This window comes from Saccopteryx bilineata, chromosome 2 (assembly GCF_036850765.1).
Source record: "Saccopteryx bilineata isolate mSacBil1 chromosome 2, mSacBil1_pri_phased_curated, whole genome shotgun sequence".
In the NCBI taxonomy this organism is placed as follows: Eukaryota; Metazoa; Chordata; class Mammalia; order Chiroptera; family Emballonuridae; genus Saccopteryx; species Saccopteryx bilineata.
In genome coordinates this window covers 186,771,523-186,784,277 of record NC_089491.1, presented here as the reverse complement: position 1 = coordinate 186,784,277, position 12,755 = coordinate 186,771,523, and the positions used below count along the sequence as shown (strand labels likewise).

Sequence of the window (12,755 nt, the reverse complement as noted above, 5' to 3'; positions counted from 1 at the left end):
GAATTATGAATGCATGGATCATGTTTAATAGCATGATAGAGGATGGGATCACTTGGAAGGTGAAGCCAGCTCTGGGGAACAAAAGGGACTGCAGGAGAAAAACCAGGTGAGTGGGGTGTCCTGAAAATCAAGGAGAGAAAGTTTTTGTTTCTTTTTGTTCTTTTCAAATGAGTGACTGATGCTGATCTGTCAGAGATTCCTGAGAGGTGGAATGATGGGAAGACTGGGAAGTGATCATTGGTTTTGATAGCAGGGAAGTCCTTAGTGACTTAGCAAGGACAGTTCAGTGGAGTTGTGAGGACAAGTCGAGTGGGCTCAAGAGCGAAGGGATGGTGAAAACGCAGATAAAGACTCATTCTTTCAAAACATTTATCTGGTGCCTCATGAGGGAATAGGGTTCAAGATTTTTGTTAATGTTTTTAAGATGGGAGCTGTCACATGTTTATGTGTGAAATTGAATATTCTGAGAAGGGACAGTCATGGGAGCAGATTTCTTCAGGTAAGGGATCCAGTATATGAGAGGAAGAGGGGGTGGCCTTAAGAGCTAGAAGAGTTTACCCATTTTAATGCGAGGGAAGATAAGAGTATCTTCTTCCTTATCTAGGAGATGTTAGAAGACTTGATGATTAGAGAATGAGAATAGTCTGGTGATTATTTTCTCAGGGATACGAGAGGAGGAGTTGAAGATTGGGGAAGAGAAGTTTGAATTATTTTCGAGAGCTCATTGAGTACAGACATGCAGTAGGCTCTCTAGGCAGTTCTGAAAGCCCACCAGAGGTTTATGCTCACAAGTTTAACAGAGACCAGCACAGCTGTTTATTTTTCTCCAATCATGTTTGCTGCTCAGGTGCAGGACAGAGTGAAAGGTGGAAAGTTGGATTCCGCCAAAGTTAGAGGTATTTGCAGATGAAGAAGACAAAGAGAAAAGGAATTCAGGTTTTATGCAAGGAAAATGATGGTAGTGATGGATGAGGAGGAAAGTAGGGACATAAGGCAGGTGATGGTCTTTTAAAAAGTGTTGGTAGATCTCAGTGGATTGGAGGTGGGTTCAAAGACTGCTAAAGTAGGGCTAGTGGACAAAATCAGCTGGTTTGAAAGGGGTGTGCTTGAAATTGGGCTTCTGGAGGCAGTACAGTTATTAGTCATAACAAGGCATGAAGTATGACAAGGAATGGACGTGGACAAGGTTGGGGGAGAAGTCCACGAAAAGTAATGAAATAAAGGAACCAAGAGACCATGGATAGTGTGTGGATAGACTTTGTGGAAGCCAAAGTTATCTAAATTGCAGAAGGAGTCCTGGTGGAAAGAAATATACCGTAAGCCAGGAGGAGCTGAAGATGCCAGATGACAGCAAAAGGAACCATATGGGCAGTTTGATCTAATGGTTTGTGCTTCAAAGTCACTGAAGGCTTATAAGGGAAATGGAGGTACTGGTTGAAATAACAACTGGAAGTAGGAAGATAGGACTGTATGGGAAGCAATTCCTTCAGGGGATATTCAGATTTCACGTAGCAGGAGGGCAGGGAAGACACTTTTCACGGAAGTCATGAGGATATGGGAAGTCCTGTCATACATTTCAGAGGGCACTGTGAAAGATGAAGGTGTTGGATAAGAGTGGGAGAGATTAGATGTAGAGTTTAATGTCCCAGTAGGCTTAGAGTTTAATGTCCCAGTAGGCTTAGAGTTCATGGGGTGACAGAGATAAACAAGAATGCAGGTTAAGAAAGGATCTTGGGAAGAGGAGATGGGAGGTTCACCAGTTCTAATTATAGTAGCCCACTTGGGATGGCGTGGGAACAGAGTATCTGAGCAGGAAGCACGAAGAGCTCTGTGGGCTGCCCTTTAGACCTGTGGTGGTTGAATTGGAGTCTTACTAATTTAGATCTGCTCTTTAAGTGTAAGGCTATTAAACCTTTCTTTGTCATGTGGCAATTTTGGTTTCCAGTTGACCATCATTTTTATTATTTGAAGTTTTACATTCTTTTGACTTTCTGTCTTGGTATTATGTTTTAGCAAGATAATTTTACTCCCTCAAATATAAATACACATATCTTCCAATAAAACTAGATTTATTTTCTCTCCCTTCTCTTTTTTGATCATAAGTCTTTAATTCTCTTTGAATATGTTTTGATGTGTTGCATTGCGGATTTGTTTTTTCTCCATTAGTAAATTTGTTTGAATATTATTTATTTCACCTTACTGTTCTTTAAGCATTCAAAATACACCATTCACATATTTTTTTGTTATATTTTTTAACAAATATTCAATTCCTGTTGTAGGTTGAGGTTATGTGGGAAAAAAATTAGTGACCAGTTAATACTAATTAAACAGTGAGAACACCAATTTTTCAGAAGAAAACAAGGTTAGAGGAAAGTCTATGAAGTTTTAGCTGATTTTTTTCCAGTTACCATGATTGTAATAATAATGCCCTCTGCAAGTCAGAGTGTATGAAAGTAGAAGATACAACAGATTAGAGTTGCTTGTTATTTTTTTTCCCACTTTCATTGAGATATAACTGACATACATCCTTTATAGTTTATGTTGTCCAGAATAATTGATTTACATATATACTACAAAATGATCACTGTATTATGTTTCGTTAACTTAGAGTTTTGCTGGGTACTGCAAATGCTAACACAAAATGGACTGGCTTATCCAAACTTAAGAGTCTGGGAGCCAAAAGTAGCATTAAACTTAACAACTTCAGAATAAGCAGTTTCCACAGCCAACTCCTGTGAGCACCCTGCCACAGGCTGTGAGACAGGCTGATCATTGAGCTGCTCTGTGACTACCTTTCTGGTCCTTTTCCCCTTTTCATCACCAGGAGCTCCACACCCCTGTCCCACAGGAGTCCCCTCGGGAAGCCAGAGTACAAACAGGCAAGTGGGGCTGGAAGGCACACCAGGGTACTCCTAAGTAAAGCGGATCTGTGAAAAGGTGCTTATTAACTCCTGCAAAATAGCAAAAGGGTTAAAGAGACAACAGATCTGGTCCGGGAGAATTTTAAAACAACCAGGAGATTTAATATATCTATAGAAGCAAGAGGTCATCAGGAGAAAAGGAACTTCTGTGAAATACTTCAAATCTCTCAGTGAAAATAGATTTCATTTTGTTTTTGCAGGCACTTAATAGCTTGGGAAAGCACCCTTCTTGCCAGCTTTTTCTTAGGGTAACTTTCTCACTGGGCTTGCAGGCAGCGGTTATCCAAGTGTGCTAGGAGGTTCAAGTGTCTCTACAACGGCCTGGCAGCTGATGCTCCCCAGCCCTAAGGCACCTTCAAACAGACCTTTTCAGCAGGATGGCAAAATGTTTGCTGTTGTAAACTGACGTCCTGCTGGCCATAGGACTCATAGTTTCTGTAAAGAATCCATGTGCTTAAAATTAATAGAGAAATTCTGTATTTAAAACTTTCATTCTGCATTGACTCTCATCCATTGTAGGTTTTCACCTATGCAGTACTTATAGTGGATTCCAATGATCAGTCCAGACTATACTCTAGTATAAGTAAGTATATTATGTGATTTAGAAATAAACTATCATGGTGCTCACATATACATATGATAGATAATATGATCATCTACTTCTCGGTTTATTGCTGAAGTAGTTGAGGACTTCCTTATTTTAAAATGTGTATTTGATTTCCTTGTTAGGGAAAAACTAGTTTTAGTCATCCTTGCGACACAATTTTTGTTTTGTTTTTGCTAAAATAAAAAATTAAACACAGCTCAATTTCTATGAGCAGTTAACTAAAACATAACAGTTTGCTGGGTTTCATTAAGTAATTAACAAGGAAAGAAATACAAATTGGTATAAATCCCTATAGCAGTACCCTGAGAGGATTGATATATTAAAGTCCTTTAAGTCCAGTCATTCCAGATTGTGACAAGCAGTAAGTGTTAAAACCTCAAGACGATTTTTTTGGTCTCAAGTTCTTTATTATTAATTTTATATATCTAACTAATTGCTCAGTAAAAAAAAAAAAAGGAGAGAAAAAATGGCTTTATTTGTCACTTGTCAATAGTATTAGACATTTCTAGTTCTTTGTGTTACCTTGAAATCTTCAGTGTAGTAATTCTTCCATACCTAAACACTTTGGATTTGGCCCACTTTATGACCTTTATCAGTAACTAGAATACAGATTGAGTAAATAAAATATAAAGCTGGGCCTTCAAAATCTGGGGGCCAAGAACTGCTCCAGACAGTTTGTGACTCCCTTGGACATTAAGTCAAGTATTATCTGTGACTATGTACATTCTGGGGAAGGGATCCTTGGCTTCCCACTCAGGTTTCCACATGGTTCCATGAATCCCTTAAGTTGTCTCTTGGAAAGTTCATCTTAAAAAAAGTTTACCTTAAAATAGAGTTAAACTTTTTTAAAAATGAAGGTTGTTTCTGGGACTAGGTTCTAGATAAATTCCAAGATACTCTTTCAAAGTTTCTTTAAGACCCCTCTAAATGACCATTATCAAGCAATGTTACCACCAATTTCTGAGTCACCAAGGCTCTCACTGTGGGTATCTCCCTCACAGTCCCTTCCTGTTTCTGTCTGTAGGTCCTGTCCAATTCCCCTGAAGTGCATCCAAGGCCTCTTCTTTTCTATACCCACCGTAGTAGGGAGCCTCGTTGCTCCTTTCAAATATAATTGCCTCTTAACTGTTCTCTTTAACACGATTAGGAAATACTTTATGTGCTAAACTCAAGTATTTGAACTGTGTCTGAAGGGAATGCTTTGGAACCTAAAATGATCACTAATAACAGAAAACAGTGTTTTCTCTCAAGGAGCTTAGAACCTAGTGTATCTATAATGCTCACAAAAACTAGGGGATATTTCAAAATGAATATGAAGCGATAAAAATATCCCCTAATTTTTGTGAGCAGTGTAGATCGCCTTCAAATTGGACGGATACACTTTTCAAATCCCCTTGGCTTCAGTAGTAGCCAACTGAAATGAGATTCAATTGAAATCGTGTATAAGTAATTTTGTGACTTAATCTCCTCCCCCTTGTTTTCTTATTTCATTTATTTACTCAGTTTGACACTTAAAACAATCCTTAAGTGTCAATGGAAAGTTTGGAATTTTGAGGAACATCAGAAAGGCCCCTACCCGAGGATATTTTGGGGGCTACCTGTTACTCTGCCAGGAATTCCACCATTAAGTGGCAATTGTACCTCCTCCTTTAGGGCTCCTAACTAGGCAACAGTGGATAATTACCAGCCAACCTTTGCAAGGCATTACCTAAAAGACAGCCTAGTGAGACAGCTCTTCCTTTTAGGTCTCTAAATTCTATCCCTAGTGTGTTTGTCTCAGAGACACCGCACCTACTGTAACTTGACCTCAGTACGAGCAGAAATGAATTCTGTTTTCACGTTTATCACAGTATCGTGCGGTTCACCATCTGTATAGCGGAAGTCGATGTGATCATCTGCTTGAAAAATATGTCTTCCGAGAGACCAGAGTTTAAAATAAGCCACGCAGACCAGTCAACGGGAACCCCTATTATTTTTACCTGAGCTTAGTGTCCTGTTAGAATTACGTCACAATCTGCAGTAAACGTTGCCGCCTTTGCCTGAGTTCGAGGTAGTGGCACAAAAGCTGCAAGCAGGGCTTAAGCGAGCAGATAGTTTTTTAGGGTGCCTTCGTTCCCCATGTTTCTCGGTACTACCTCCTGCATGCCCGCCCCCACGCATTTTGGCAGGAAATGGGCTATGCTGAGTAGCTACGTTTGCTTTCTGTGGTTGCAGCGTTTCTGAAAGACACCATTGGCATTTAATTACTCACCTGCCGCCAGGAAAATTGACCGTGCTGGTGCCTAGCCTTGAGTAGGCCTCCCGGGCCTGTGTGCAAAATCCCCTGGGATACACAGCATGTCCAGAGCCTACGCGCTGCGGGCCGCTGCTGCAGAGAAGGGCGGCTGTAGTCCCTTCCTCCGTCTTAGATTCAGGGTAGGGCGGGCAGCTACATACTCCGATTCCATCAAAAATCTCCCCCTGACCCAGTTAAAATGCTGCCTCGAGAAAACTATCAACTCGTCCCTGGGTGGGCTCGAACCACCAACCTTTCGGTTAACAGCCGAACGCGCTAACCGATTGCGCCACAGAGACTACACTGAGTAAGGGCGCCTATGGTGTATACACATTCCCATAGCCACTCCTCCCCCATCCCGCCCCGCCCCGCCCTGGGCGTTGCGGTGTGGACGGCGGAAGGACTCCGAAGACCAGGATGCCCAGTTCCTGCAGAGCTGAAGCAGCCAGCTGTGCCCGCGCTCAGTAGGGGGCGCTTCGGGCCGCAGGTCTCCTGGGTGGGGAGGCCAGCGGGGCTCCGTGAGACGCCCCACTCTCCGCCTCGCCCTGCCACCCTGCCGAAGGGGTGTGCTCTCCACACGGTGACTCCATTCTGTTCCGATGAGTGAGGGACCGTCATCCTCCCCCTAGTCCTTTCCCATGGCCCCACCCCACCTCCTAGCTCCTTTTCTCACCATTTTAACTCACAGTTTTTTATAGCCCACATTTCAGGGCATTAGGTACATTCACATTGCTGTGCAGCCATCACCACCATCCATCCCCAAAACTTTTTCATCTTGCTAAATTGTAATTCTGTTCCCAGTAAACAACAGCTCCCCTCTCCCTCCCCAAATCCTGTGACCCATCATTCCACTTTCTGTCTCTAGGAATTATACCATGCCAGGTATTTCATATAAATGGAATCATACCGAATTTGTCCTTTTGTGACCATCTTGCTTCACTGAGCATTATGTCCTCAAAGTTCATCCATGCTGTAGCCTGTGTCAGAATTTCACTCCTTTTTAAGGCTAAATCATATCCCATTGTACGAATGGACCACATTTTCCTTACCCATTAATCTATCTGTCCATGGACACTTGGGCTGCTTCCTACTTTTTGGTTATTGTGAATAATGTTGCAGTGAACATGGGTATGCAGATCTCTTTGAGGTCTTGTTCTCAACTCTTTTGGATAAGTACGCTGAGGTACAAATGATAAAACATATAGTAATTCTATTTTTAATTTTTTGAGGAACAACCATATAATTTCCCACAGCAGCTCCACCATTTCACATCCCCATCAACAGTGCACAAGGCTATCCTTTCCTTTTCTCTGCATCCTGGCCAACACTTCTTTTCTTTCCTTTTCCTTTCTCTCTCTCTCTTACTTTTCTTTTCTTCCCTCCAACCCTCTCTCCCTAGCTCCTTTCTTTCCATTTCTTTTTTCCCCCTCTTTCTTTTGAAAAAGAATAACCAATCTAATGGGTGTGGAGTGTTATCTCATTGTACTTTTGATTTGTATCTCCCTGAAGGTTAGTGCTATTGAGCATCTTTCCTGAATGCCTTTTGCATCTAGGTTCTGTGGGTTCTAGACCCTTCTTCTACTTGCTTCCTTCTAGCCAGAGCCACCTCCACTTCAGTGAGAAGGAAGCTGAGAGCAATGGAGGCCAGCTTCTGATAAAAGGTGGAGGGAAGGGGCCAAAAGGGCATGCAAAGTTGAGCATATACCGTGCAAGGGAGGAGATGAAGGAGGAATCTTCTGAGGAAGACCATCTAGTGGTCCCGTTGTCATGAGAAGTACTTGGTCATCTGTGCTGGACAACAGTTGGAGTTGGTTATGTTTATTCTGGCTCTATAGGGATATCTATGTAAGTGTTACTCAGGAGTGGCCCATGTGTGAAGAAGGAATCAATGACCTCCACTTTGAAAATATTGGAATGTATAATGTTTTCCAAACTGTGTTTATACAAGCTAACTTAAAGTTATGCTAATTTAGAGGAATCTTCCATTTGCATTTTTCAGTTTTTTCATAAGAATTGTGAGAATTTCTTTTTAAGCGTTTAAATGGTGATCTCTTCACTTTGGGATGATGCCATAACCAACTGAGCTATCCAGCCAGGGCTGGTGATCTCTGTTTTTGTGTGTAATTCTTCTTAAAAACACAGTGAGATCTTTCAGACGTGTAAGAAATAAAACTTTATTTTTCTGTAACTCCTTTCAATTCTATTTAGAGTCCCTTTTCTTCTTCTGCCAGAAGAACAATCTCAGTCAATTCAGGGCTCTCTTGTCCTTTTTCCTGGAGCTGTTTCCAAACACTGAGGTTTGAGAGCAGTCATTCACCTGGTCCTCGAGTCGCATGTGCACACAGTTTGCTGAAGAGGCAGTTTTGTTCCTTTTGCAGATACCATGCTCTCCGAAGCCTCAACTTATAGAACGGAATCTCTTGTGAAATTGGCTTTGTTGCATCAGCCATTCCATAAAGTCACTCCTGGCACAGTCCCTTCCCCTTATGGGACCTGTTATGGACTGAATGTTTGTGTCCCCCCAGATTCACATGTTGAAATCTAATCTGCAATGTGATGGTGTTTGGAGGTGGGTCTTTGGGAGGTATTTGAGTGGCGCCTTCGTGAATGAGATTAATGCCCTCTTATGAAGACTCCAGAGAGCTAATTCCATCTCATTTCATAATGTGAGGATACAAGGAGAGGTCCGCAGTCTGCAGCCCAGAAGAGGGTGCTTGCTCACCAGGACCTGATTATGTTGGCACCTTTATCTTGGACTTACAGCCTCCAAAAGAGTGAGGAATAAATTTCTGTTGTGTATAAATCACCCAGTTCATGGTACTTTGTTATAGCAGCCGGAACTGACTAAGCTAGGATCCCAAAGTTCTTTATTCCCATCAATCTTTCCACTGTACTTCCTCTTTCTTCAGCCCCAGACTGCAAGGCATATAAGTGATTGTCAAGTTTTAGAGGCACCTTTGTAGAAGGAATAAAAGGAAATAGCCACTGAATGTGCTCTTGCCTCCTCGGGCAAGTCCCATGTGAAAGTCCAAGGGTGTCCTTTTAGTGATACTTGTTTGGAGATACTATCAAATTTCTCTTCTAGGCCCTGGCCTGTTGGCTCAGCGGTAGAGCGTCGGCCTAGCGTGCGGAGGACCCGGGTTCGATTCCCGGCCAGGGCACACAGGAGAAGCGCCCATCTGCTTCTCCACCTCTCCCTCTCTCCTTCCTCTCTGTCTCTCTCTTCCCCTCCCGCAGCCAAGGCTCCATTGGAGCAAAGATGGCCCGGGCGCTGGGGATGGCTCCTTTGCCTCTGCCTCAGGCGCTAGAGTGGCTCTGGTCGCAACATGGCGATGCCCTGGTGAGCAGAGCGTCGCCCCTGGTGGGCGTGCCGGGTGGATCCCGGTCGGGCGCATGCGGGAGTCTGTCTGACTGTCTCTCCCTGTTTCCAGCTTCAGAAAAATGAAAGAAAAAAAAAATTTCTCTTCTAGGCTAAGTTCTAAAGTTTCTCTTCCTCCATATTCATGTGGGTACAATTGTTTTCTGAAAGGAAGATGGCATTAATAGGCCAATTATGTTTAAGTAATTGTCTATATCAAACTATAGAACAGGCATTCCAGAAACCAGATGGTTCTGTCCATTGATATTATACTCTCAGAAGGAAGCTCCCACTAAAATGTAAGCTTTGCAAGGATTGAGATCTTAACAGGCTTTGCTTCCTACTGAGTCCCCAGTGCCTACAACAGTGTCTGGCACACAGCAGACACTCAAACACGCTAAATCAATGAGTACGTGAAAATCGTAAGCCATAAAGTAAACTGGAAAAATAAAATGTGTCAGAAAAATTAAATTTCTAATATAGAAGGAGCACTTATCAATTAATGTGAGAAAACCTCTTTACAACTTAACTGGGAAAAAATCAAGCAAACAAACGAACAAACAAACAAGAAGACTAGGGACATGAACAAAATATTCCCAAATGAAGAAATACGTGTACTCATGACCAGTATAATCATGAAAGTTTAGCCACACTAGTAAACAAAATCAAGGTTAAATAAAATTTTAAAAAAATTCCTTTTCCTGAATAGGAATAGAATTTAAAAAATTCTCTTTTTCCAAACAGAAAAAGAGATAATACTAAAATGCTATCAAGGGCACAGTTAGAGCCATTCTTACACAGACTGATGAGAGTAAACTTGGTATGTTATTTCTGGGTAGCAGTTTGTTTTCTAAGAAAGTAACCAGGGATGTGACCAAAGTTTTAAGTATATCATCACGGTATTTTTTACAATAGTGATAAATACCCTAAATGAAAACACCCTAAGTGTCCAGCCACAGGAGAAAATAATGATTATGGTATATTTAGGAAAATAATATTAATTATTTGGAAATCAAAAATAATTTTTTTCAAAGAATATTTAAAAATGTTACTGACCAGGTGGTGGCGCAGTGGATAGAGCATCGAACTGGGACACAGAGGACTCAGGTTCAAAACCTCAAGGTTGCTCGCTTGAGCGCGGGCTCACCAGCTTGAGTGTGGGGTCGCTGGCTTGAACATGGAGTCATAGACATGACCCCATGGTCATGGCTTGAGCCAAAGGTTGCTGGCTTGAGCAAAGGGTCACTTGCTCTGCTGTAGCTCCCTGGTCAAGGCATATGTGAGAAAGCAATCAATGAACAACTAAAGAACCACAACAAAGAATTGATGCTTCTCATCTCTCTCCATTCCTGTCTGTCCTTCTCTCTGTATCTCTCTCTAGCTCTGTCATACACACACACACACACACACACACACACACACACCACAGAAACATACACAAATGTAGTGATGATAATATGTTAAGTATTATCAGGTAGGCTACCCACACCATATCATATAATCATTAAAATATCTTCAAATAATATTTGACACCACGGTCATGATAAAATGCTAAGTTAAAAGGTAAGATGGTGAACTAATTATGATACCTACTGCTTACACAATTCTTTCTATGTGTGCTCACACTATTGGGAACACTTTCTACATTTCACCTCATTGAAGCCCATACCAACCCTATTAGGCAATATTACTACTATCATTCCAATTACACAGGTGAGAAAATGTATGCAGAGAGCACTTTGGTAAGGTTCCAGAGGGCCCAGTTTCAAACATGAATCAGGCTCCAGCTGCCACACCTGTAATCTTGACCCACACAGCTTCTCATGTAACGTGGTGTGAGCCCAGGTGTGGGGTGCGTGTGTGTGTATGTGCCTGCATGTGTAGTATTTGGAAAATTCTCTGAAAGATTATTAGCGGTTATCTCTGAATGATGTTTTTCTTCATCTCTACCCCATTTTGCTACTTTCTCCATCATGTGCAGCAAGCAGCACTTATAAAGAAAGAGTCAGTGAAGAAAGGCAGCAGCAGCAGTTTCCCGAAATTACAGATAGAGGGTGGTAGGTGGTTACTCTTGTTCTGCATCTTCACTTCTGGAGCAGAGGCATGCCAGGCTGTGCCATGGCACCTTAGTCCAGTCTGTGCACACACAGGTCTTTGCCAAGCACCCAACAACTGTCACGCTGTTTTCTCTGTTCCACCTGTCACCCACCTTGAAGAAGATGTGAACCACTCCTGTGTGTGAGTGACTTCACAATCTGTGACCTTTTGGTAATGAATATGCTTTCATTTAAAAAGAACTGGAGAGCCTGGCCAGGCGGTGGCACAGTGGATAGAATGTCAGACTGGGATGCGGAAGGACCCAGGTTCGAGACCCCAGGATAACCAGCTTGAGCATGGGCTCATCTGGCTTGAGCAAAAAAGCTCACCAGCTTGTACCCAAGGTCACGGGCTCAAGTGGGGGGCTACTCAGTCTGCTGAAGGCCCGCGGTCAAGGCACATATGAGAAAGCAATCAATGAACAACTATGGTTTTGCAACAAAAAACTGATGATTGATGCTTCTCATCTCTCTCCGTTCTTGTCTGTCTGTCCCTCTCTATCCCTCTATCTGACTCTCTCTCTGTCCCTCTAAAATAAATAAATAAAAAAAATAATTTAAAAAGAACTGGAGAACCTGAGATTTTAGGTAACTTTTATACTTTTTAAAGCACCTCTTTGCATTATTGTTCTTTTTCACAACAAGTAGTTTTCATTTGAATAAAACCTAGCGTTGGAAGTTATTTTAAACATTTGTAAACATACTATGTAACATTTAACACATTTTGGGTTAGATGAGAGTCAGCAAATGTTTATTGAGTCTTGTGAGAACCTGGGCTAGATGCTTCAGGGATCTCCCTTCCACCCAGGACTTGGAGACCTTATTTCTGCACACAGATAACTTTAAGAAGATGTATAAAAAAAAAAGAAAGAAAAAGATTGCTTTTTAACGTACTGAACTGTGCAGTGTATACAAAAGTGCTTAGCATGACAAAATTACTAAAATAAAAACATTTTAAGGTTAAAAAAAAATTGATAGTGAGTGTCAACTGAAACCTGAGGCAAGAACAAGCCCTGAGCAGTCAGTGGAGGAAGTAGGTGTGGGGCTGATTCTTGGTGAGACCCTAGGCAGTGAGGAGAAGGAACCGAGGCTGGGACATGAGGTCAGCTGAGAGGATACAAAGGACTTACGTGGAATGTGATGGAACTCACAGAAAACTAAATGATGATAGAGTACAGATGGCCTTACATACCAAACTAGAACATTTGCATTATGGACAGTACTGTTAATAATAGTGGCAATTTTTAAATGCTTATCAAAGGGGCAATGTCTGAAGTACTGTGGTATGTTTATACAATGTGTGCGGAGGATGCACTGAACATTTTGAATGGGAGAGAGACTTGCTAACAGCAAGGTTTGGGGGGAGGTTAACTGGATGTGTGAAAGATGGATGGGAAGACTGGTTAGGTGACTATTTCAATAAACCAGATGTGAAATGAGGAGGCCTTATTAGGATGGGGGCTGGAATAGTGATAGTGACTCCAGAATAAAGAACAGA

General features: G+C 41.9%; 1 non-coding gene across 1 annotated transcript; it reads right to left on the bottom strand.

The window, feature by feature from the left end:
- Window positions 1-6,028: 6,028 nt before the first annotated feature.
- On the bottom strand, window positions 6,029-6,102 carry TRNAN-GUU (transfer RNA asparagine (anticodon GUU)). The gene has a single exon. It is a non-coding gene; the product is annotated as a tRNA-Asn (tRNA).
- Between the last annotated feature and the right edge of the window lie 6,653 nt (window positions 6,103-12,755).